The following is a 15,123-nucleotide window of genomic DNA, read 5'->3' as shown; positions in this document are numbered from 1 at the left end:
ATTCATTTACCGTGTGATTCGATTTAGATCTGCTGGTAAGAGATTGCTTATCACGAATTGTTTTAAAATTGAATTTGTAGACTTCCAAATGTTCAGATTTCTAGGATTCTAAATAACTTAATTCTTGATTAGCGCGGCGGACCATGGAGAGAAGCCCGATTTTAATTCAATTTACAAGGGGACAAATTGCTTGAAATTTTCGAATTCTATTTTCGAAAGCCATTTAATTCCAAGGAGCTAGTTGCTCCGAGTAAGGCTAATAAATTTTACGACACTAAACAAGGCAAAAATGAGCGCAAGACCCACCTGAAATTAATAACTTAATAACGAAACAATGACGGAGTCAAGATAGCCGATCGATCAACACCCATTAGCTCTCTTAAACACAACCTTTCCATTAACTTTACTCGTCCGTCAACTTGTCCGCGACCAAAGAGCATACATCAAAGCTTGACACAATGGTTGTGCGAACGTTCGCCCGAGAAACACCCACGCCGTTACCAAGAAACATCTCAACGATAGAAATCCTCTCTCTCTCTCTTACGCTCACCTCAAGACTGTCATCGCGCCATTACCGTCAAATTACAAAACGCACGGCGCTCCCTCGAGCAACGGGAAAGATTACGAAGACGAACAATGAGCATACTTCCAGACGAATGAGAAGAGAAACACTTAGTCCCTATCTATCTTTGTACGAGAATTCTGCGTGCAAATTGAATGTCCCTAAGAGCAATCCTGTTTAACCCGAGCGACGTAAAATTACATGTAGCTAACATGTGATCGTCGACCTTTACAAATACCAGTCTCTGTCGAAATTCAATTATTTTATGAACAACTGTAAATAAAAAAAAAAAACGAATAATAATACGTTACATTAGCAGAATATAATGAATTTTGTAAATTAGTTTGCAAAGGGTAATTGCGAATTAATAAAAGAGGAATTAATTTTATAACAGCGGTAAATCGATAAAATGTAATTGTTATAATGAAATTTTTGGAGAATCTAATTCACAGAGGAAAATTTCCAGATAATTCGGGTATAACAGGAAAAAAAGAAATTGCACGATAGTAACGGTAATTAACCCTATAACGCGCGAATCGCGTCACAGGAGACGAGTACCGCGGCAAACGCGTTGAATTTAATTAAATCAGCTGTTAATCATGGAAATGGTCGGCTCTAATACCGCTAATGCCTCGATATCAATTTCTAGTCAACGTGACCGTCCAAATTGGATCCACATCCAGAATCTCGATTAAAACGCTATCACCGCGAATCACCGGTGAAATCTGCATAGAAATGACGAGCCGTATCAGGCTCCACGCGCTTCTATTTTCCCGTCTATTTTTCAGCTAGAACCGTGCCAGAAGTCGGGGGAGAGGATCGCGACGGAAGCCAGTCTCCTTATTAGCAACTGTCGCGGGGGTTGAACGAGTTCTCGCTCTTTTTTCCAGTCAACGGAGAGGAAAGAGCCTCGGTCGAGGGTTGCTTTCACCTCCCCTTCCCCGCCGCACCACCGTCGCGTTGCTTCCGCGACGGATGAATGCGGAGAACAGAACGGAACCAGTGTCCTGGAACAACGGAGGACGAGGGTGAGACGGGGGAAGAGGAAATGATGGAAAGATGGAACGTAGACACCGTGTGGCACACCGGAGATCGGACTATCCGGAAGAGGACGAGAAATGGTAAAGAAAGAGAAGAGAAATATATTGATAGAATGTTGGTATAATATAATTACTTTAGCGACAAGTAATTAGAAAAATTAATTGTAATTTTAAACCTGTGTAAATTTCACCCTTCGTCGCAAGAGAGAAAAATCGTGTGAAATTACCCCCCAGGTCGTAACTAAAAGTCAACGTCCAGGTAATACCACCGCGTCATCCCTTAAAACTACAGGAAACCCCCTGGAAATCCTCTGGTCAGTACGGTGTCCATTTACGGGATCACGAATTAGCTGTCGTGTGGGATTAACCAACCTCGAAACGAGGTTACGAAAGCACCCCTAAACGGCTATATTTTTCAGCGCCGTTCGCCTTAATTCTTTATTACGGTCACGGTGATAAACCACCCCGTTCCATAGTTCGATTCGAACCCATCGAACAACGGGTTGGAAGGAGATAAAGGGTCGCGGGGAAGGATGGAAAGATAGGCAGAGGATGAAAGCAGAGAGAAACGAAGGAAAGAGAATCTCTGGCTCGTACCGTACGTCCGTTCCGTCCGTCTGTCCATCCGTCGGCGCTCGTATATCTCATCTGCATAGAAACAAGCTCTCCGGGACAATGGGGTCTTTCGTCCATTCTGAACACTGCAAACACGCTCCTGCAACCGTGTTCTCCCCCGTGAACCGATGGGAAAGCACTTCACTATGCTCCGCTAACCCTTTCGACGCGGGGACCGGGTATCATCGAGAGACCGCGTTATCCTTTGTGTATCGTACAATAATTTCGTACCTGGCAACGTTCACCAGAGGGTTACTACGGTCCGGTCCAAGGGATGGAAGACACACCGTCGCTGGTATTATATACGAAAACGTTCGATGTGTCTCGTATGGAACACGCTTCTTTTGCGCCCTCGCTCGGCAGAACGCTCTTATAAATATGAAAAGCGAGTGGAATCGAGTTACCCGCGGGATATCGGGTAGCGATCGCCTATCGACCCCTTTGTGCTTTGTCCTTGGGAACACGTCCCGCCTAGAAATTGTTTCTTTGATCGTGAATTTGCTGGAATTTTCCGGTGCCAGAGGTGTAACGTTCGCCCGTAAGCGACAGGGTGTACGCGTCGCCGGGGTGAATTGCGGGGAGGGTAGTGATTAATTTGAACGAGTAATTAAGCGATTACCGATTTCACCTGTTAAACATAGACGAATGGTGTTCGAAAATTAATCGCAACGTTATTGAACGTTAAATTCTTTCGTCGAATTTTCGTATTTTCCACGATTATTCTAAGATCCAAAACAGAGAAGCGCCTGTGTAAAGTCCGCGATTCGGAAAATCCAGGCTCCTCTATCGGATTTTATTCCTCATACACGATCGAATTATGCATACGATGCCGGATATCCCTAAATTCCGAATATCTCGATTCTACAAAGCGGGGATCAAGGTAGGATCGTCGGGGAACAGAAAGCAAGGGACGAGACCCGGGTCTGCCAGCAACACGGAAACGACTGCACCGGTGAATTTTACTTTTATCGTCGTTGCATCCCGGGGAGCCACCCTGGAAGGAAGCTTTTATCTCTCGCGTATTCCAAGCGGTTTTCCACGAAAATTTTGCGAACCGCCGCTGCGGTATCCTGCAAGAGTCAGCGGCAACGAGAGAAACGCGGAGAAAGAAAGATACGAGCCAGGTGTACACGGCGTTAGATCGTAGCCGTGGCTCGGGGAAACCAGTTGCAGCCGCACGGATTCCCTGGCATTAACCGATAACAACTTTGTTTGCCCTTTCCTCTTTACACCGCAGACAGGCAATTCAGCTTCCTATCGCCTCGCTCGTTTCCGCTTCATTCATGCACTCCGCACAGCGTCGCGGCTGCGCTATCCGCGCGTGAATTCCGCGATGCGGTTTGTCTCCGACTCGCCTTTTTCCTCCCCCCGAGAAGAATTAAGCGTTTCGAGGCTTTAAACGAGCGGTCCGCTGGGATCGAATAAACTTACACAGGAATCTTAATGATTCTCCCTTTTTGTCTTGCACCCCTCAACCATTCATCTGTCTGGATGTTTTTACTTCTTCGTATATCACGTTACATAGCTCGAAACTCAGGAAATGTGATTTCTTTAATAATTTTCATCCGATCGCTTCGAGATCTATGCAACCACCATCGCGAAGTAAGAGAAACTAAAAATGAAAGTGCAGAACTGTGAAAGAACCTCACCAACCCCTAATCATCTGAAAACTTTCTCGATCAGCCCTAACGTTTTCGTTCGGAGTAGCCTGCGGAGTTGGATGTTCCGTTGATTCGAAAGGAAAAAAAAGATTCTTCGAAATTCAGATGGTTCGCGGTTCATCCCGGATATCGCCACCTCGAAGGCGCCACCCTCTTTTTCACGGTTAGACGATCGTTGCAGCTTTCTAGAAAGTTGGCCCTGTTAACCGACCGACCGTCCGTCTACGCTCGGTAATTAATCGGAGAAACTCGGGATCGTAAACAACGCGGCGTCCATTAAGAAGCCATTCATTAGACCGGAAACCGGCGAGGAGAGCCACCTTCCGCCTTATCTCGCGCCGCCTTCTGGAAAGCTGCAGTCACGGATGGCTGAAGAAGAGAGCCCCGAATACGTCGACGATTCCCGAAGGCCCGGTGGACTCGCAGACGAGAGTCGAAGACTTTCAATAATTCTTCGGAATAACTTCCGAAGCGAGGAGATGGACCGACGAGTTTCTACGCGAACTTCTCCATCCCCTTGTTCGTCGTTCGCTTCAGCTACCGTTTTCTTCCGGTTTCAACTCGCAAGGGGTGAGTTTCAACGCTCGTTGTCCCGTTGCCGGCCAGCTTTCTCTCTTATCTTTTATGCATTATCGGCGAACGAGCCGAGGAACACCCCAAACCACAGCCAGCCATACGAACCGCCTTATAAGGGGCTGCTTTAGCCCCATTCTCTGTCATATTTCTAAACCAATATTATGCTAATACTCGCAGCACCGGTCGCGAGAAACATGGATGTAAAAGAGTACCGTGTGTCCCGTCCCTTTTGAATAATTTCTTTGGAAAAATATTAAGGGTGGACGAAGTTTGACAAGGGTTGACGAAGATTGTACGCGTTTGTCTTAATTATTCCATCGCACCCTTTGCTCGGTCCGTTTCTCAAATTCATATTTCTATCGAAATATCAAATCCACGTTCGAGGGGTTGAACAAGTATTTCCAATAAGAGGCTAATTTTACTACCACCTTCCAGCCAAGTATCCCGAAATTTACGATGTCGCGAAATTTGAAAAAGGATGGCCGCGTGGGTGCCAAGGAGCTTGACAGCTTCTTTTCGTCGCTCGTACGTGACGTCGCTTGGGAAAAACGAATCCTCCGCGAAGTTAGATCGACTGAAATATCTCCGCGACGACGTCGGAATATCTAAATATGCGACGAAAGAGCGTCGCGACGACGCGTTATCGTTTAATCGAAGCGGAATCGAGGCTGTCCGCCTAGCGAATTCACGTTCAGGGGACAATGTGATTTATAAAACGGTTCTTCAAGGAGAACGAGTGGTAGACTGGTACAGGAATGTGGGTTGTCGAATGTTAATGGTCGATTGTGTCCATTTCGTGAGGTCCTTTCAAACGGCACCCATTTCAAACCACGATATTTCAAATCAAATAAAATTTAGCAATTTAATTATTACAGATGCTATCTCCATCGTATAATTATTTCTATTACGAATTGAATAACCGAGCAATCGAAGTACCATTTATTAACAGATAAAAAAGAACGAAAATCTGATATTGACAGGAGGAATCAATTGTCTCGTTTCAACAGCCGCTGTTTGCCATAAATCCATAACAGAATAAAATATTTGGCCGAATGCAAATCACGTCGTTCCGAGCAGTGTTTAAAGAACAAATAAAAGCACGCGTACTGTCTAACAAATGCATTACAACGAGCTGTGTTTGTTCAAACACTGTTTACCCACCACTCGTTCTGTTGTAATGAAATAATATTTATCATACTCACAAAACCAAAAAGTATTTGTATGAATAACGTAGATTGCTTGAAACTTACCTGAAACAGAAAAAGAAACGAACGATATTAATGAACTGTCCATCATTCAATTAGTTTTCCCGAATAAACACGAATAATAAATGGAATGCTTTGATAGAACGTCGGATAAAATGATCAGATATTTAATAAGATATTGGTACAATGTCAGAATAAATCAACAGTTCGGATGATTTACATGAGAAAGTTGGAGCAATTCGTATCCATATTCATAGGAAAAAATGCTAACACCTTCGTCAGTTTGTCAGCATAGTAATCGACTTCATCAGGGATCTAAGGATTCCAGTACTATGCTGGAATTAATTTACATATTTATAAGGTCTGTATCCAAAAGTTTTGGACTAGGGGTAAGAACTCTATGCGAAACCAGATTCTCATTAAACGACTGATTCGATCAAAGTCCCCAAGTCTGACATGGTTCAAAATATGAAAAATAATTTCCACAAAATCAAACAATCATCGAAGATTCTAATTACAAAATAAATTCAAGATTCGATCAAAGTAGCAACACTTGCAACTGTAGAGAAAGTTCAACAAAGTTTATACACGAAATTACTAACAGCATCTACCTTAATACATCACGAATTCAGAAATCAATTCTCAACTTGAATTCTAAGACAAAGCTGACAGCAGCAAACCCCATGGTTAACAGAAAGTACCAACAATCCAAAGATTCCGTCGGAGTAACCTTCATCAGAGCGTCAAACAAGAGTGGGTTTACCGAAATCAGCTCGCGCAGTGGAGGATACACCTGGAAGGGTGGTCCGAATCCAGCGGGATAATCGTGGAGGTCGGGAAACATCGGGAAAATCCGATATGCCGTTCGAGTGGCAACAAATGTTCTCAGGAGGAGGATGCCCCGGGCTAATTCAGCGATTTCCTCGCGCTACCTGGATTTCAATCAAACACAGCTGGCAAGTTCTCGTTGCCTGCAGCCATCCGCCACGATAAACGTCTTCAGTGAGACCTGTCAGCCTCCTCTAATCGTGGACCAAGTTACGGTGTACCAAGATCACGCTGAAAGTTTTGAGAATTTAGTGATAGAACATTATTACCAGTTGCAACTGTTGTCAAGATTCAATTCTTGCTTGTCTTTCTCAAAACTTTCAGCCTACGAAAAGCGAATAGGTGGTTGTATTATTTATAAAATAAATTTGTCTCTTACAACGTTGAATTTTACCTTCGAATTTCCCGTAACGAAAGAGTTAATCACCGTTCGGCTGGATCGTGCTAAACGAGAGGAAACCAGTCAATAGCAGTGGCCAGGGCACACCGGCGGGCTAAACAAGGGTTGAAAGCCGCGACAGGGGAGGAAACGCGTCTACACGGTGCAACCTATCTGCGGTGGTGAAAAAAAGGCTGCACGCTAGGGCCAGTAAAAAAAAAAAGTTCCCGGTAGGCTGAGACTGGGTGGGATGAGGGTGGTAGGGGATGCAAAACGGAACAATTGAAATCGGGCGCGGTTCCAGTGAGCAAGTACCCTCTCTTTCAAAAGTTTCGAGCAGGGAAATTTTGAATTGAATTCATAACATAAAATTATAACAAAATACCCATCATGGGAAATTAATTTAAAGCTTAAGGTTTGAAGATTGATTAGAATAAAATTTTTGTTATAAAATGGCTCATTTTGTTAAATTGAATAAATCACCCTTATTTTTATACTTTAAAATGATTCTTCTTTTCTTTGTACCGTGATTTGCAGTACACTCTGAATATTTTCTAACAATAAGACCCTCTCGGTCGTGCATCATTGTTAAGCGAAGACTTCCGGGCCTCGAAGCGATGAAATTCTCGCTCAACTTTTCCAGCTAGTGAATATATCGTTGAAGTTTCGTCAAGCCGAAAAACTCATCGGCAACTTCCTTTACGGCTGGATCGAGTTCCGCGGAGAAGAAACGAGCGTGCCGGATTCGAGGAAACGGCAATTTATTTGCTTCTTAGGAGCGTGTAATGTCGGATCTAGGTGAATTTTATGAAGCACGGAGCTCGCGGAACGGGGCGGAATGAAGAAGCGAAATAATTCCTGAAAGAAATGTCTCCCGATGCGGAGTTTCAGATCCGGGACACCGGCAATGGAAAGTCAGATGCTTCGCTTCCGAGCATCTTATGGAAATATAGATTGCTAAAACTTGGTAAATATACGCCGTTTCAGAAAGCAATTTTCTTTATGAACACATTGTGTACTTTAAATTAGACTTTGGACAATTCACAAAGAATTTCCTGATTTGAAAATTTTAATAAACCTTTTCGAAAAATAAAATCTACCCCAAGGAAATTTTTCAATAAAAGCTGAAAAAAGGAAAGTAGCAATTTTATTTCCGATCACGTGAACGAGAACCAGGTTTGATGAAAAGACAGCAGGGTGATTCTTCCCTTAATTATTTCTCGACTTCATGAACGCTCCTCCCCCGTGAAGCGAAGGAACTGGTGGCGGAATCAAAAATCCGACGTCCGGCCGATTAATTAGATCGACGGAATTGATCGGAGGCCAATTATTTGGGGCTCTCCAATTAAGGGGGCGCGTCGTCTCGAGCTGCGAAACGGCGTCGAATTAAACCGAACTAATTGCGCCTGCAGCTAATTAAAACAACGTCGTCGTAAAGTTACTCGAGGCAACCCCCTCGCGCTGCCCCCCTGCCGAGAGGAGCACGCGGCGTTAAGTAACTAGCTGCACGCACAAAATAGCCGGTAGGATTGATGCGAGCATCGTTTCAAAAGGGTGGAAATGCTTTTTTGATGAAAGTTAATCGGAAATGAAACACTCGCTGTTCCGCGATGAAATGGTGGCTGCCAGCCATTTACGTATTTACTGGTAGCTTGAAAATATCTAAGTGTAATTGGAAGAGGGATGCGCTGTACCATTTGTAATTATACTCGCTCCTGAAATTTCGTAACACTCTGCTAGACCAGAAACTACCCTCCGAGGAGGCGAACGAACAAAAACGATGACAATTAAAGGAGACAGTTTCGATTGATGATGGAGAATCCCAAAGGAGCGGCTAAAGGTGCAGCGGTAACGCGGAAAAGGGGAAGTGCCGGTGGTCCTCAAAAACAAATTCATATTTCACGGTGGAAGAGTCGACGGTTCTCTGGTTCGGCGAGGGAGCCAGGCAAGATAAAAGTGAAATACGCGGGTTTACTATTGAAACACGGCAGCCGTGTCCCGGTATAAAGATAAACGAGCAGAGAAACCGAGGCAAGGGATCCTTGGCTCGTTCGTCATTCGACGCTCTCCTTTGTCTACCGTGATTACAACAGATCTGCTTTGACGACTGCTTATCCCATTTGAATCCACTTTCGCGGATGAACGGTAAATTCGTCGCGTGCCGGTATCTTGTTCTCCGGGGGGTCGTAAAGAATACTCTGCCCGCGTTTCTCTGTCACGGGGGTGACTAGCGACGGAAGATAAGAGTTTTCAAAAAGTTTCGCGAATATCTCGTTGAAAACTCGAAGAAATTTCAACGTACCTCTCCGTCATCTTTTAGTAAATTTATTCGAATAAATTTTCTAAAGGTCTGAAACGCTATCTTTCAGTTGAATCATTAGAAGATGAAAGGAACTGTATGTACTTCGTAATGAACGTTCGATGCGAGGGGATGGAGATTCAATTTTCTACGAATGATGATTTATTTTCCTCTACCTAAGATTTATCTTCCGGAAGCCCGTTGTGTTCTACAACGTCATCTTCCATTAGCTCTGTAATCTACCTGAGCCTTGGGTGCCAGGATTAAATCGGTCGAATTTAATCGCGTCTTAGAAAATACCTGTGAACTTGCAACAAGTTGTCGCGTTTTGCGAATGGACCAAAGAAAGATAATTATAAAATATCAAGAAACCATCTATTTCTGGAATGAAAAGATCGATATGACCCACAAAGCCATATCCTCCTTAACGCCAAACAAGGAACACTCGTTTCCCTGTTCATACCAGCATCCCATATCACGGCTACCCTAGGATCCAGCTAAAGTAACCGGAACAACAAGCATCTCGCGAATAAACATTTCCCCCCGGATCCAGGGCCGGCTGCGTCGCGCGACAAAAGGCGTCCATCTCTCGTCAACACGAAAATCCCATTTACCGTTAAGACAGCCAGGGTTGGATCGTTGTTCGAAAGATCTCCGAGGCGGCAAACAAATCCCGTGAACCCTTCAACGGATCGAACGAAAGCGTGCAGCTAGTGTGGAAACGAGCCCAACGTGGAAAGGGAGGGCCAAAGAGGGTCCTTAGACCACGGTCCACGAGCCTGTGTCCAGCAATGGCGTGCATACACGTGCAACTGTCTAAACAGAGGCGCGAGCGTAATATACGCGGCATCGCGTTATCCCTACGCGTCTGTCCATTATTGCGATAGCAGGCTGCGTCAATATTGGCCCAAAGGGTTTCGCCGTGATTGTCTTTGGTCCATGCGCGTACACACAGACACACGCGCACGCGTGAGTTTCACAGGCGTGTACGAGCGGATGTTCTTCCGTGTCGAGGGTAGCTTCTGTGCAGGGAGTCGGACGAACGATTCTACACGAGATCGGACTAAACGGTGTGTGCACCTGTCTCATCGTGGAGAACCAAACGGACCTATGAATCGCTGATGAGTCAACGAGGATAATTGTTTCATGATCGTCTGACAATGGAGAGGTACTCGATGGCGTGCTCGAATTCGATGGGGTGATAATGCGTTACCGATTTCAATGGGTCTGTACCGGCTAGGTGGAAAGGTTAAACGAGATTCAATTAAATTTTAAGACAAATGTCCGGCTCGAAGTCATCGAAGATAAAGAAAGGCTACTCCAGAATCGTGAACGTCACCGGGTGGTGCATGCGGAGCCGCAGTCCCTCATAACGTATGCGGTGCAGCACTTTATGCGCCAGGTGCCGGTAGTTATATCGTACGTGTCTTCTTCTCGTCTGTATAGGTAGAGAGAAGCCAGAGTCCTTTAGTTTGTAGACAATGGCCGCGTTTCCTTTCCACGCTAGACGTCCATGCCCGAAAATAAACGTCCGGCTCGGGGAACAGGTGCGAATCCTCGCGGAACCAACACACGGAGGGGAATTTTTAACGAGAAACGCGTGTTCCCCGTCTACGTGCTGAGATATTGGGCAGACTTGAAATAGCGACGGGTTCCGAGGGCCACGTTGCGAGGAAACATTTCCCGAAGGAACGATAAATATTCATTGTCCGACGTCCGAGAGCTCTCTCCGTCGTCGTTCGATGACGTTCGGACAGGCGTCATTTTGGATCGCGATGGAAAGGTTGACTTTTCTTGAGTTATTTATCAAGCTTCGCTCCGGACGAGCACGAGAAAGATTGGAGGAATATATTAATGTTTCAACGGGCATCGGTTGCCAAGTCAAACAGCCACGTCGCTGGAGGCTACCTTTAAGCTTCCAGCGTATTAACCTTTACTTTATGTGTGTGTTCTTATTAGGAACACGTAGTATCTTCTAAGAATATGTTTTTATTGATTGCTGTGTTACAAATACATGAACGAAACAGGAGTTTTCGTAGAAATCTGTCGTTTGTTATGAAACAATATTTCTAGAAGAGCCAGTTCGAACACCAAGTATCTAATTCGATCAATCACTATTATTGTTTGTTAGTTTGTATAATTGGACCAGTGGATTCAATCGAAACTCTCTGAATCAAGATGCGACTGAACTAATTAGCTCCAACAGTTAACAGACTGACTAACGTCATCAATCAATACACCTGGATATCTCCACTAGTTAATACAATCAACCCTATCAATTATTAACAAGCAGACAAATGATTGATTATTTTGATTGCTATTAATATTGAAGTCCGAGGGTTAATTCACCCTCGTTAAATCAAGAAATATTTTGAATAGAAGAATTCAAAGTGGCTAATCACCGAGACTAAAACCAAAACCCCATTTGTATGTCCCTATGTTGGGGCCTTAATTGCTGGTTTTAAAATTGATGGCCAATTAGTGGCTACAGTGGCTACTCGTTAATGTTACTTTGTTTGAAATGGGTTCAAAGGGTTTAGTCCTGTATAACTATCTGTCGAAGTCAAATTTTACGAGCAATAAAAATATTCAAACGTGTTCCAACGCTTGTTTGACTCTCGAAAATGAATCAACCCATAAATCTGTTAAATCCTCTCGAATTGCTGGAAGGTTTTCACGATAACCGTGAAATGTGATAAACGCGACTCTGTTAATTGCCGACGCGAGTGTATTTCCGTCGGGTACCGAAATTTCGAGGTACGTGGCGTGTTTCAAAGGATCGCGGATCGGCAAACATTATTTTCACCGGCGTTGGATCATTAAACAACATTCTCCTCGGTTGTTCGGAATAAAATCTTGCGGACCAGCGCGCAACAGGTGAGCCGCGCGATATTTCACGTTTCGGAAGTAATCTCGCGTTTAGCGCGCGATCGCGAGGATATAAAGCGCGAGACAATGGCGTTGAAATTAGAGCTTTGAGCGTCGGATGAAAGCGTTCCCGTTGCTCGCCAGCTTACGCGAACGATTAACGAATTTTAACGCGCGATTTCCCGACGATCGTGTAATCGTCGATGTTCTTTTACTGCTCGATAAACTACCGAAAAATACTGAAAATTTTCAACAAGATTCATTCGAATAGATATCGAAACTACGTTCCATTTAACCGCGTTAGAAACGAATCAATAATAATCAAAGGCTTGTATTAAAATTAGGCCTCTCTCCATGGTCCGCCATTCAAAGGTTCAGACTTTCTATAAGTAAACTGCAATAAAAACTTAATTCCTTGCTGTTTAACGTTTGTTAACGAACAAAATCCCTAATCACCGTTCAAAGAGCTCATTCCCGTAATCGATGGTACCAAATTTATCCTCCTAATTGTCATCGACAACTGGTAGAACGCAGCGGGCCTCTAATTGGCGCTGCAGCCGAGTTGCAATCTCTGGCCTGCATCGAGATGCATCCAAGGACCGCGAGGACCTTGAGGCTTTTGCTGAATGACCGTACGCCTATGGCAATTTATAACCAGCCAACCGATTTCGTTCGGTCGCGCGTTCACGCACACGCTCGCGTGCAGACCCGGTCCTGGAACTGGAAGAACGGGATTGGTACTTGCACGACCTTAAATACGACCGAAACTCATTTCATTCAGCGATCCTCCGGCCCTCTCTCTTACCCCCTTCGTCTCTCTCCTTTCTGTAGCGGACGTCTGAGTAATGGTTCGACCATAACCTACAATTTTATACCCGGGCATTTAATAGAGAGCCGGTGCAGAAGAAACGTAATGACTGGTGGACGAAAGGGTCCAGACAGTATTATCGTGGCATCGACGAACCGCTCTGGAAGAACGAGTCGATTGAAATGAGATTTCTGCGGAGAGATGAGACGTGCTGGCTGGAGAGTGTCGGTTGGCAGCACTGGCCGAGGACATTTCGTCGAAATGAAACGACCCTCTCGTATTCGCATAGAAAGTTTATCATTTTCAGAGCTGAAGAAAATTTGTTCTTTGAAATATTTCAAACCCTTTTCTCTACTACTATTTCAACAATTTTCCAGAAATTCCTTCGTCTACTCCAATTTCAACAGCCATTATCGAATCTTTTTATCGCACTTCAAAACACTGGAAGAGCACCTCGAATGAAGAGAAACGCTCCAACGTAGCTTGAAACGACGTGGAAAGACTCTGAAGAGTTTGAAAAAGCAACTCGCTCGGTTGTGTACGATGTCTCATCGCGACGCGACGTTATCATCCCCCGTGTCTCGCGTATCTTGAACACGCGCGGACCATTTTCAGTCTGTGTCGTTGGTCTGGACCGCAGAATGCACGACGGCGTCGGCATTGTGAGAAAAACAATGCGATTGTTTCTAGCTAATGCGGAAGGCCGCGTCGCGTCCATTAGACGCGACCGGGGGACTCGTTTCCGGAATCAACACGCGTCCCGGCCTCTTTCCATATCCCTGCTGGCCTCTGGTCGTCGTTAATCCGAGGCTGATCCATTGTAACCGTGCCAGAGGCTACCTTCGAGACGTTGTAATTCACCTCGGACCGTGCTTTTGTCCTTTCCACCCCACCTCTAACCGTATTCTCGCGACTAATTATGGATTTAACCCTTTCGCTGAGATTGTGTCCCGTTCGAAAGAGGTTTCAACGATTGGCAAAAAAGAAAAACCTTGTACCAACGTGAAAAAGTCAACCGACGAGTAACTTAGTTTTAAATTGTTTCATTTATCTCTTTCCAACCCTTCGAGTTCGAGTTTGCAGAGTATTAACCCGGAAGTTTTCGCTTCCTTGTCCCAGCCACGCTCGCTTTTCCGGTTTTTCTCGTTCCCGCAGCCACGGCTTCGAATCGTGACGCTAAAGCGCGCTGTGTTAAACGTGTTACACGCGCGTGTACAACTTGTTAACACGTGTTGCGCTCACCGTGTATATAAATCACGGATTTAGCGGATTACTCGGCGATTTCGAGCCGTTAAAAATTACTAGATGCATCATACTGTCCGTACAAAAGTAGTCTTTCAGTTTTCCTTTTTTCATTTTCTGCGCAGCGTTCGTGGATTAAAGTCGAGGATTTTCGTTGCAGTTTTTTAAACAAACTTTCGTAACTTTCGGTGTTATAATACTTTATAATCTGCTTGAATTTTTTCTTACAGAAAATATAAATTAAAAGAACGATGTCGTTTTGTAATTAATAGACACGGAAGTTTTGAAATTAAATTTCAAGATACTTGATTGCAAATCAAATGACACATCGAGAGTTTTAGATAGAAATCGATTCTTTTTTTTTATAAAACATCGGTTACTTTGTACTCGACAGTAGCGTTAACCACAAACTCGACTGTCAAGAGCTTTTTTTGGTAACTGTGTTAAGTGATCACAATGGGAAGTGAAGTGTTTCGAGCACATATGTTCTAAGCGTTGATTGTTTTGACTGGCTGTCCATCAGCAGGGGTTGCGAGGCACGTGGTTGTAAAAAAATTGAGAGCGTTCGAAAGCTGTTCTTGACAACGCATCGGGTTACACAACCACGTGTCAGTAACCACGAACCCACTGCTGCACCGAGCATGGATTTTGAAAAAAAAAAAAAAAGAACCGAAAGATTCGTTCATAATTAAATATCGCATTTTCTTTTCAACGTCTCAATGAATTTCGTTTACCTTCGATGATACTGAATACTAAAAAATTGAACTTCGAATAATCAATCAATACACCTGAAATATTATTCAGCAGGTCGAGCGATCAAAAGAGAAAAAAATATGGAAAAACTGACATTTTTTCCTGGAAAACGAGAGAATGGAGGCAGATTACCCTGTGCGCCAGATGGATAAAAAAAAAAACTATATCGCACATCCCTCGCGTTTGTTTCTTTCTCTGCCGATTAAAATCCTCCCCCCGCGTGCCACCCCCCGGCGGTTCGCAGCCATTTCGTGCGAGATATTTATTTACGAAGGCAAAATCGAACT

The 15,123-nt window shown here is 44.3% G+C and overlaps 1 protein-coding gene across 4 annotated transcripts in view; it reads right to left on the bottom strand.

Annotated features, from left to right (window-relative positions):
* The window catches only part of LOC114876876 (protein slit), a 280,937-nt gene that overhangs the window by 138,162 nt on the left and 127,652 nt on the right, over positions 1 to 15,123 (bottom strand). The gene's annotated exons all lie outside the window — the stretch shown is intronic.

The sequence above is a fragment of the Osmia bicornis genome, chromosome 8, assembly GCF_907164935.1.
Source record: "Osmia bicornis bicornis chromosome 8, iOsmBic2.1, whole genome shotgun sequence".
NCBI classification, from domain to species: Eukaryota; Metazoa; Arthropoda; class Insecta; order Hymenoptera; family Megachilidae; genus Osmia; species Osmia bicornis.
Note: the sequence above shows the minus strand (reverse complement) of the source record. Positions and strands in the feature narration are given on the sequence as shown.